Source organism: Ixodes scapularis, unplaced genomic scaffold (assembly GCF_016920785.2).
Source record: "Ixodes scapularis isolate PalLabHiFi unplaced genomic scaffold, ASM1692078v2 PGA_scaffold2__306_contigs__length_199485367, whole genome shotgun sequence".
In the NCBI taxonomy this organism is placed as follows: Eukaryota; Metazoa; Arthropoda; class Arachnida; order Ixodida; family Ixodidae; genus Ixodes; species Ixodes scapularis.
In genome coordinates this window covers 48,066,646-48,078,535 of record NW_024609857.1, presented here as the reverse complement: position 1 = coordinate 48,078,535, position 11,890 = coordinate 48,066,646, and the positions used below count along the sequence as shown (strand labels likewise).

The 11,890-nt window shown below is 45.4% G+C and overlaps 1 pseudogene; it reads right to left on the bottom strand.

Annotated features, from left to right (window-relative positions):
* Nucleotides 1–6,299: 6,299 nt before the first annotated feature.
* On the bottom strand, nt 6,300–6,848 carry LOC120840389 (annotated as a pseudogene).
* Between the last annotated feature and the right edge of the window lie 5,042 nt (nt 6,849–11,890).

The window sequence follows — 11,890 nt, the reverse complement described above, 5'->3', positions numbered from 1 at the left end:
TGTGACGTTGAAGCATTGTGGATTAAAACTAAGCTCAATAATAGTACTGTCTTTATTGGTGGAATGTATAGGCCTCCAAATTCGCCGGCTGATGTGATGATAAAGCTTCAAACTTATATGGATTTGAATCTACGTCACGAGGACAACATATTACTTTTGGGGGATATTAACTTACCCGGGGTAGATTGGTTATCACTTTCTCCTGGATCGACGGAAGTAGCTAGCTGTGAGCAATTAATAGAGCCTGCGTTTTGCTACAATCTAACCCAGGTTGTAACTGATCACACAAGAGTGACTTCAACAAGATCATCAATTTTGGACCTAGTTTTTATATCGGCACGCTTGAAATCGTTTCTTTCCGGCTGTGAAACTATTGAGGGCCCTTCGGATCATAAAATGGTACTTGCGTCTTTTGAAATGACCCCAAATATCACGCATAAATACTCACAAAAGACGTTTCTAAATTTCGGGGCTGCCGATGATGTCAGCATGCTCGATTATCTTGAAGAGTCATTGGATGACCTCACGTTTCTTTTCCAATACAATGCCAGTACTGACACGCTATGGAACTTCTTTACGAACATGACTAAGCAATGCCTCGAGCGGTTTATTCCAAAGTATAATAAAAAATTAGGAACCAAAACCCCTGGATTAATAGGGAAATAATACATGCAAAAAGAAAACTCAAACGGAAGAGAGCGCGTTCACATTATTCGAATATCAAGGATAAACCATGCATTCACCGCATGAGTCAGGAATTAAAACGGCAAGTAAGGAAATCTAAAGAGAAATTTCACAATGTAACACTTAAAAAATTTCTCAGGGAGGCACCACACAAGTTTGGCGGTGCGTTAATCCCTCGGTCAAATCGCGTAGCACTAGCGATGAAACCAATGATGAAGAGTGCACGGAACAATTTAACACTTTCTTTTCGTCTGTGTTTATTGATGACGATGGAAACTTGCCTAGATTTGTTGACTTTTCAGATAGCCCTCCTATTAAAGATATAGAAATAAACGAGGAAGGAGTTTTGAACCTTTTACTTAATATCAATACAAAAAAGAGCCCCGGGCCCCACGGAATTCCAAATGAGTTTTTGAAAAGGTACGCAGTTTGGGTCTCCAAATATCTATCCATGATTATCAAGTCATCCATCAATAATTGTTCTTTTCCTAGTGCTTGCAAATGCGCGAAAGTGGTTCCTATCCACAAGGGTGGCAGTGTGTCTGACGTAAGCACCTATCGGCCGATTTCGCTTGTTAGTACATGTTCGAAGCTGCTTGAACATATTGTATCTAAACATTTAATGGATTATCTCGAAGATTATAAATTATTGTTCCGATCCCAGCATGGCTTTTGGAAGGGACTTTCCACCACAACCCAGCTTATCAAAACTGTACATGACCTTTCTTATACGATTAATTGTCGCGGTCAAACTGACATAGTGTTTTTGGACTTCGCGAAAGCGTTTGATAAAGTGTCGCACTCTAAGCTATTACTGAAAATTTACGTCATTTTTAAAAATTCAGTCGTCACACAGTGGTTTTCATCGTATCTTTCTTCTAGAGAACAGTCTGTAGAAGTTAAGGGATAAGTCTAGCCTTTCACCTCTATCTTCAGGGGTTCCCCAGGGGAGTGTTTTGGGTCCCCTTTTGTTTTTAATATTCATAAATGATCTGCATAAAGACATAACCGTTCCAATCAGACTATTTGCAGATGACTGTGTGATATACCATAGAATAGAAACTCCAGATGACCAGGACGAACTAAATCGTAATCTACAAAAAATTCAACAATGGTGTGATAATTGGCAGATGGTGTTAAATCTTGGAAAATCAGTCTTCATGTCACTATCTAGAAAAAAAAATATTTTAGCATACAACTATCACATTGACGGCGTCGGACTTAAAAGAGTAAAAGAGCATAAGTACCTAGGTTTAGTATTTACACCAGACCTACGTTGGAATACCCACATTGATAAAGTCTTTCTTAAGGCCAACAAAGCACTATGGTGCCTCAGGCGAAACCTTACTAGTGCAACTCCGGAAATAAGAAGCCTCACTTATACAGCTCTGGTAAGACCGATTATTGAGTACGCGAAAATTGTGTGGGATCCACATACTGTAACAAACTGCCATAAATTGAAAAAAATTCAGCGACTTGCTTCCAGGTTCATCTTTAACAAATTCGGCCAAGCATTTTCTCCTACAAAACTATGTGAACTCGCAAATCTCCCAACTTTGAAATCGAGGACCAAGTACGAAAGATTGAAATTCCTTTTCCAAATTATACATAACTTTATAAAGATCAACAAATCGGATTACTTCGAAATCAGCACTAACGAATCCATCTGTACGAAATGATTGTTTTAAATTCAGTGTTTTCCCTAGAACCATCAAAGAGTGGAATATGCTGCCCGATTCTGCTGTCTCGTCAACATCCCTTAATGCCTTTTTAGAAAGTATACATAATATTGTCGAATGTGACAGTCGTGAAAAGCCGTATTCGTACAAATACTGACCAAGTTTCAGCTTTCTTGGGAAATGTTAATACCTGTGCTGCTTTCAGTTTTGTAACTTTTTCTTGTGCGCGTTTAAGTGTATGAAGCGGTCTTGTGCAATCCATTGTCTTGTTTAATTACTCTTTGTATAGTGGTTACTTTCATCTTTTATTTTTGTATACCCACAGCTGTAATAGCATAATGGGCTGACAGTATTAATAAATGAATGATTGAATGAAAGAAACACCCTTTGGGTTTAAATTTTTCTAATCTCAGTTGACCAAAATATTGTTTTGGTTTGTGATTTCAGGAGTCCATTTTTGTACTGTAACGAGAAAGTAACGGCGTTACTGTTTTTGCAGTAACCGTAAGACGTTACTTTTGGAAGACGGGAACCGCAACTGTAAGAGAGTTACTTTTTCCCCCTAGGTATCTGTAACACTGTTACTTCTTGCTCGTAACGTGCCCATGACTGCTCCGATACTCTGCCGGAGCCGCATTTGCTTCATCAAATCGTCATTTATCTCGCGGTAATGTAATTCCAACTTTAACAATAAAGTACTAAAAAAACGACTTACTTTTGATCATTTCTTGTCGACTCGCTGACGACCAAAACCCGGGTCATCGCTGACAGGCGATGACTCGCGGCCGAATCGATTAAAGAATCCGATCGCAGATGGTCGTCGTGGGACCCGAGAGATCAGTGGACCCGATCCCCGAGTTCCTTCGCGCGTTTCCTACCCGGGATGCCCGGGATGCGAACAAAGTGAAAAAAAGAAAGAAAAAAAAAACTCTTCATAGGACAAAATAAAAGCTACAGACGAACAACAGTAGCAACGACTGTAGCCAAGCCAAAACCAAGCTAAGAAACGGATTGCGAGCCAGCAGAAACCGAAACCAAAATAAATACAATTTTAGGGGCGTACGTTTTGGCCTCTAATAAAACAAGTAATTGAATGTGGCGTAGTTTCGCGTCATCTGGTGCAAAATGGCAAATTCGTTCCACCCCTGCTTACGCCAGAGAGTCATGCATTGCGTCGGAGGTTTGGGAAAGTTACGTGGATGACGTCATGCCCCCCCCCCCCCCACGTGAGTGCGCGAGCAGCGCGAGTGTGGCCAGACGGGGCCAGGCCGAGCGAGACTTAAAGGGGTAGTGAAACGAAATTTTAGCGCCGATCTTGTTGCATAAATATGGGCTAGGGACAGACACCACCTCGGAAATATAAATATTGCGCTGTAAAACACAGGAGAACTAATTTTAAACATAATTAAACGATTTCAAATTCTCATCTGGTGGATGGGGGGAAGTTCTCGTGACATCACTTGTGCCAAAATAGCAGCGCCGTTCTGCGGCAATACGGCGTGCCGGCAGAATTCGCCTAGGCCTGAACGCGTTCGCAAAGCCTTGGCGGAGAAAGCCAAAGCGTAGTTGGCCACAGTGAGCTCGTTCTCGTTGCGGCTCTTTGCACGACACGGCCCGAGCATGCTTCTGGCACGGCCGGTATTAGCAGTATTAGCAGTATTAGTTGCTGCGAGTCGCGAGCTGCAAGCCGACGTTAAAAAGGATATGTTTGAACTACGAGGGTGTCAGCAAGAGCCACGCAAATGCCAAATACCTGTTCACACTCGGAGCGGACACGCGCGTTTGATCGAAGTGCTGGATTCGCTCTGTTAGACCGCGTTTCGGTAAGCGCTTCTGGACCGATCTTTTACGATTGCAACTCGATACTGACATGACACTCGGCAAAGAAAGGTTAGACCGACATCGCGTAGCTCCCACGAACTGCTATAGCTCGACACTGACGTAGCGTCGAGTCAGAATAAAAATGGCATACTAATAACGGAGTGTACATACCGAGTTGCCAAGGTAATCCGTATGGCGTTTATTTAAGCTCTATATCACACAAAACAAGGAGATAGAATCAATGAGAGTCCCTTTTCGACGACAGCGTTCGTCACCGCTGTCTCGGAAAACAAGGAGATCGAGATGACAAGGGGAAAATATTGACCTCTGAAATTTAGTTCAGGGATCAAACTACTCATCCGGTAAGGGTCAACAAGGGTCGCGCGGGCATATTCCATTCAGCACGCCAGCCGGTCATGGACAGACGGTCTTGGCCAAGGACCGCCGGAGCAACGGTGCGCCGAGTCGATGTTGCTGCTAGGCCTACTATATTCTGCCGAGCTCGCTCGGTCGGCAGAATCGTGGCTGTTGTAGCTCTTCTCGTGTGTTTGTGGATCCTGCGTTCTTGATCGTCGTGGTCTGTTCTAAGTACTCCTTCCTTTTTTCTTGCTGGTTGAAGTCGGGACGCACGAGAAGAGCACGAAGAAAAATAAATGTCCGTTGGTGGCCGATACCAAGTAACTGAGCGACGCTGTCGGCCTTGTTGATTTGATCGTAAAAAGTGCGTAAGACAGCTTCGGAGCTGTCATAGGATTCTGTCGTAACCTGCGCAAAGGTTACGACAATTTTGTTTCGAGAGCACGGGGTTTCTCTCAAATTTGTCGTACGCACTTTTTTCGTCGTGAATTCGCTTTGAGAATCCGGCCTCAGAGCTGGTTTTGTCAGTGCTGCCGTGGTTGCCGACTTGCCGTGGTCCCGTGGTGCAGCGTGCGTGCAGCCCTTGCACATCTCAAACGGCCACGTTGTCACAGGTCGTAAGTCGTCGACGCGCCACCAAGTGGCAACGCTCGTAACCACAACATTCACGCCGTAGCCTTTCCCGACCGGCACAAGTGACGTCACGAATGCGCCCAATATCCCAAGACGCATCGCGCTCTCCGATGGCCGATTTTTGAGCGCGCGCCCAATCGGGCCCATCAGGGTGAAAAATATAGCCATCCGTTCAAAATACAAACGCGCGATTATGATTTATGAATATCATTGATCATATTGAACCTATTTCTGACCATAATAGGTGTATTTCAAGTTTCGCTTCAGTATCCCTTTAATGCGCCACGTGCTACCTCTCACGCCAGCCAGCGTGGTTAAAGTTGGTAAAATGGTTAAAGCTGTTGCGTAGCGGCAGCAGCGGCAGTTTTGTTTCTCTTCGGAGTCAAACGGCGTTTCAGGTGTCGCTCTTCCTTTGAATAAGTCGCACCGTGGGGCCCGGTACAATGACAGCACGTGCTTCCTTGCCGCATATGTGGTAAGTATTACATACCTCTTTATAGTGCTGCGGAGTCGCCGCTCTCTAATGATTCCGGGTCCGCATTTTCGCGGCCTCAGAATGAAACGGGAATGGAGTGGCGGCAGCGCTGGAAGGTATGGGCTTGGTTCTTATGCAAGCTATGTCGATTATCATTTAGGGCCTACGGGCCGATGACGCAATTCGCTTGGGCATGGTAAGCGACTTTCGAAACAGCATCATTGCACTGGAGCTGACTGACGGCTTGATTGTCTCCTATTCCTAACGAGGCAGAGGGCTGCGGAACCTTTACCTTCACTGGCTTATCCGCCGACGATGGATGTGGCCCGTCCTCGTGGCGTCACTTCCTCTACTCCCGGCCGCCATGAGGTACTGAGAGGTGGACGCTGCCGCCGCCGCCGCACGTGCGCCGCACGGAATTATCGCTACGGATACTGTACCGCCCGCACAGCGCGATGGCGAAAGCCACTCGCCATGAGTTCTGCCTTTCTATTTCGGTGAGCTTGTGGGCCCCAGAAGGGCTCGGTATGAGTCTAAAGTGAGGATGTGCGACGGCGTCGATCCGTACGCGCTACGCGTCGGCGCGGACGCCATGCGGACGTGCAGCCAGGCGCGACGCACGTGAACATAGTGGCACTGGATGCCCCTAACTATTTCACGAGTGGGTGGGTGAAGAGCCTGACAGCGATGCGGCCCCCATCGAAGCGTATCGTCGTGCTGAGCGAGGCGAGTTGACAGGCAATAAAACAAGTCTTTATGAGAGTGCCAACTCCGGCAAACAACGATACGCGGCAGGCACATAATGGAGGGTTGACGAGTCTTTATTGTCAAAAACTCGGAGGACTAAACTAAATACTAGGTTCGGTGACGTACACGCTTCCGGTAGAATTGCCTTTTCAGAGGTAGTGTTCGTGCGAGGTGAAGGAAGATCGGCCGCTGGCGTCTGCTGGCATTAAGTAAGGACGACCTCAGCTTCTCTTCCAACGGCGTAAAGAAAGGCGCTCACCCGTGTTCCCGCGTTGCGCAGGTGAGGTCCCGATAAGATGCTGTAGCGCTCCCACGTTGCAATCCAACATTTCCAATTGCTTGTGTCGTAGTCGAGCATTTTCGAGGTAGACTTCCCGCCATTTTCGCCATTGTGCTCCAGGCGGCGGTTTTCTCTTCTGTCTGGTTTTTCCTGGGTGCCCTCCGATCGCTGAACTGCATCATTCTATCCTCGAAGTTCATCGCTGCCACCATGGCGTGTGTGCAGTTGGGTCCAAAGGAGCGCAGATATGGTTTTGACATTTTCGTGTCTATCAGTACGCCAACTTCGGCAATGGCGTCCTTTCTCTACCGCGTCCGTCCGACGTTGGTTCGACGTACCTCGCATATGCAGCGCTATGTGTCAACAGCGCGTACCACTAATCCGCACCGGCAGGCCACAGCGGCCGGCGAGCTGTGATTGACCAAAAGATCAATTTATTTATGAAAAAGGAAAAAAAAAATACTCTAGGTATTTAAATAAATGTTTTAATACATTTTTATATATGCACTAAATGTTCATTTAGGTAAACACGTTTTATGCCACTAATTATATTTTCCGATTAAAAAAATTGAGTTACTTACAATTTAATTACTTTTTTTTTTTATAAATGCATGAAGGTACCTAGTAACCTAATTATATTTTCCGATTAAAAAAAATGTAGTTAATTAAAATTTTATTGCTTTTTTTTATACATAAAGGTACCTAGTAATTAAAAATTTCCCTATTTGTATAAATCTAAAAATGCAAGTCTTTTTAGTTTCCTTCATTAGCAAAGGTCAATACACCCCCAACTTGTCAAAATTGGTGCCCCATGTGACCTGGGAATGGAAAACCATTTGAGCTCCGACTGCGCATTGCTTCAACCAGTTAATTAAATCCCTAACTGGTCCCAGTTTACTCCCACTCGTTCCCCAACTGCGCATGGTCAAACCAGTTTACTCCCAATTGGAAATGGTTTAAACCAGTTGACCCTTTAGCTGGTTCTTCCCAATTGACACCAGCTACCGTAAAATTCGAAACAAACTCTCCCGCCCTCAAAACCGTCAGCTCTATCTGCTTCCGCCAACAGCCGCCGGAGGAGGAGGGGGACAGGGCCGTACGGGTATGGCCGGACCTGGATGAGACTTTCCTCCTTTCACCATGTTCGCACCGCGCCCGCCAGCACGTGGTCACGCGGTTGCGAGCGGATGAGTTCTCGCTGCTCACTGATGGCTCTAAAGAGAGATTTTCACCGGAACCCCGCACCTACCCCATCAACGTCACTGTGCATGTGACCCAGAAGACGACGTACAAGTTATGAGGTAGCAAAAAACCTGGATCTTTTTCATATTTTTAAAATAAAAACTAGGGTATCCAGACAAAATCTGTTTTTTGTAGTTCACTTCAGAAGTGTCAGGCATCAACTTGCACAATTATTTAGGTAAAGCCCTGAAATTGTTGCACAGCTCCTTTAAAGAGTGGGTCGTCAGCGATTTACTGAACACCGGCGTGCCATTACTTAGCTTTCGTCGAAGTTCGGCTTTCCTGTTGTTTTGCTGTAGCGAAATGTCAAAATTCTTGTCCCATTCCCGTATCCGGTCGAGCTCGGAAGCGTCGAGACGTCTGGTGTACTTTTTTTCCGTTTTCACGATGCCATTGGACGTTCTAGATTTTCTTTGCCACTGTGTAGGAATGCATTAGCCCACCTGACACCGTCAAAAGAAGCGACAATGTTGTGTATCGATCGGGCTGCAAAGTAGAACTGGATCCTTGGGCTGAGTTTGGCAGATTAGTGTTGCCTGGGAGTGATCCGTGATAAGGGTGCAGAGCAGCGAGGGGGGGGGGGGGGGGTTGCTTTCACGGAACGGTGCAGAAATGTGAATTTAGAAAGGGGGGGGGGGTCGGGCTGGCTTGCTCGGAATTTTACGGTAGTCCCAGTTGAAACCACTTGAGATTACAACTGGTCCCAGTTAGATATTTTCGCCCGGGGACTAAGAAATGTGCTTGTACTTACTGCATTAGAATTTGCAGCAGCTTAGCTGTGTAAACTCGGCACCGCTACCTCAAAATCATCAACACTGGTGTGCTACAAATGCTGCACAATTACAGAAACGCAGCGAGAAAGGTAAACGCACGACCTGCAGCGTGATGCTACCAGACATCAAACGCTGCCTTGGCCACTATAGCACTTCGCACAGGGTGCGAACAGAAGCATCTAGCAATCCACATACAGTTGAGCAACATACTTTTTACCGGTAACGAAGTGACGACCGCAGACATGGGTACTTCCAATGTATGTGAGCCTGTCTGTATAGTCCCTTATGTGCCCACTTTCTAAATGTTTAAAAATCACTAACACGCTCAAATACTACAAGTTTCAGCCAGAGGCTTTGGCGTTTCTCGGACAGCAGCTTTGTATGCTCACACTATCGCATTATCACCTTTAGTGAATGGTGCTGCCCTACATTTCGCTCTGTGTTACTGTGCTGTGCAGAGGACTTGCGTCTGCTTCGGGAGCTGAATATAGCACACATAAGCATGACTGCACCACTGCAACCGTGATTGCACAGCAGAAGAAACGTGCACTGTTGGCATCGCAAACGCTGTAGCGACGCGGCCAACGCTGCTGGCGCCGATCCCGAAACTATGTCAGTACCTGGTAATGGCGCTGAGATATCCCATAAGCCCCGACTGAGATGTCAGTGAGACCTATGTGTATGGTGACCATACTCCTCAAAGTCGAAAGCGGGACAACAAGGGGAGGGGAGAGTGAAGGGAGGGCAAAGCAAGACAGAAAGAAAAAACCTATTACTATAAAGCGAAAACACACTTTTCTGGGGCTTTAGCTGAATAGTTGAGTACACACACACTTTTCTTACACGTTCTGCAAAACCTACGCAAGCCAAATGTAGTACTATCAAAAGCTGCCCCGTATACACATCTGTGCAAACAAAACTTCTTACTAAGTGGAGCCACAGAAGACGCTAAAAATCATACTCTATTGGAGATAACATTTTTATTCTATATGTGCTTATTCAAATACTGTCATGACTCGATGTACTGACTTCACGAGCAAGTTGTCCACAAAAACAAGACATTTGTCTGTGTTCAGATAGAATGACAGTAGAAATGAACCTCTAAAACGGGACTGTCCCTGCCAAAACCTGCCTGGTCACCCTGTCAGTAAAGCAACCACAACTGAATAATTGTAGACAGACAAAATGTCGTTCTTGGTGCCGTGAGACGTGACAAAGCGGCTGTTGTGATTATGCACGATGCCCATTAACATGTAGCTAATAACCAGGGTGAAGAACCGAAAACCGGAGCAATACTTTTATTTTGAACTGAACCGGAACAAAAATGTAAGTTACATTAGGAATTTGATATCAAACCTCAAACGGAACCGTAATTTCATGTGGCGATTACCCGTTCATTGGAAACAATTTGGCATAACAAAATGTGAGCCAGGCCTTCTTGCTGGTGACTGTGAGAGGCCAATTAAGTATTCGCAATGGTAACATCAGCACCTCAGTGTTTACTAAACAAAATGGCAGTGACGACATGGAGACAGCTCAGTGATAATTAAACAAACATATATTTATGTCTAGGTATGCGAGGAGGCATACAGTTCTATGTTTCACCTTAAAATTTGGAATACAAAGGATATGCTACGAGCCACCGGAACCAAGCTCTGAAGGTGTCGCGTGTCCCTCTGGTTGGGCGGAGCGACGCATGGGGTATGAAGTCGCGATACAAGCTATGAACTATGGATTGGCTCGTGCAGGTCGTAGTGTCCATCACAGTGAAAGCGGAATATATCTGACTATGCTGAAACACTAATGAGGTATTCTTTGCCTGTTTATGTGTCTTTCTTAGCTGCTAAGCAACATTCTTCAAGGAAGGAGAAAGCACATATAAACATCCAAATAAAAATTACAGGAGTACACTCAAAGGGATATTTCAGCGAAATTTGAAATATCCCCGTCGTGTGCAGAAATAGGGTGAATATGATCTACGTGATCCATAAATGACAATCGCACGTTTGTTTTGAGCCTGATGGCGGTATTTATCGTCACAAACGGCCCACTCCGGCAAGCGCTGGGAGAGCAGCCAGCGGAGCGCACGTCACATCCGGCACAATCGTGACATAGTCTGTGTCTGAAGGAGCTAAGCTGTGGCGAGGCTGACGTCGAGAGGGTGTCCTAGTCGTTCCAGCCACCGAAGCGGCTGAAGTACACTAGTAATCGGGCCACTGCAACTAACCCCAAAGCTGCTTTTTGTACAAATTTTGAGTGACTGGTTATAGTTCTATAGCAACTTCTGGGACACACAAAGAAGAGTCTCAGGGAGAGGGGAGTTCCTCCTTGCCCTTCTCTCGTGGTGGCCGAAGGTGACAGTTGTCGTCACTACCTGTCACGGTTCCTAGACGGGCATTACAAACAAGGCGTTGTCAACATCCACCAGATTCTCTTTGCTACTCATTTAATTCGTCTTAAAATTTCTTTTCGTGCCTTTTTCAGCAAGAGATAGATGTGCCTGGTATGGTGCTGCATTTTCAGGCGGTGCCAAATTCAGAAGTCTGCGGGACTTCTGAATTTATTGTCATTTCTGAAAATAACTACTCTGTGGGCGCTTGACTCTATCCAATATTCGCCACCATTTTGGAAAATGAGTGATGTGCCCCCATTACCCTTGGTGTAATGCACGCCAGTTAAAAAATCACTATTGGGGAATGAAAGCGCATCATGAAAGATAGTGTTAAAATGTACTTGTACTTTAAAAGGACATGTTTATAGTAATTTACTTTAAGTACATTGCACCTGGTGTACTTATTGCTTTCCTTGAAGTACATCACCTCTAATTTACTTTGTGTTTTACATCAAGTCCTTTTCATTTGTACTTTACCCAACACTGATGTGTACAGACATGACCAGCTTGACAAGCATCACACAACTAGCTTACAATGGTAAGCCAGCCATGTGATAATGGAAGTTTTACTTAGCACCATTCTGAGATGCGTTCAGCATTATGTGATACGTGGGGTGGGACAGCAGTGATGCGAACTGAGAACCTGGAAACAACGATTTTGTGGTGGAAATAGTCATAAACCTTGTGATATTCCAAGTGATTATTTATTTAGTATTCTATATGAAATGTTAAGGTATCGGAACTCCCACTGCCAGAGGGGGTCAGATGACAGTGCTTTGGTGACATGAAAGGGGAGATCTGGCGTTC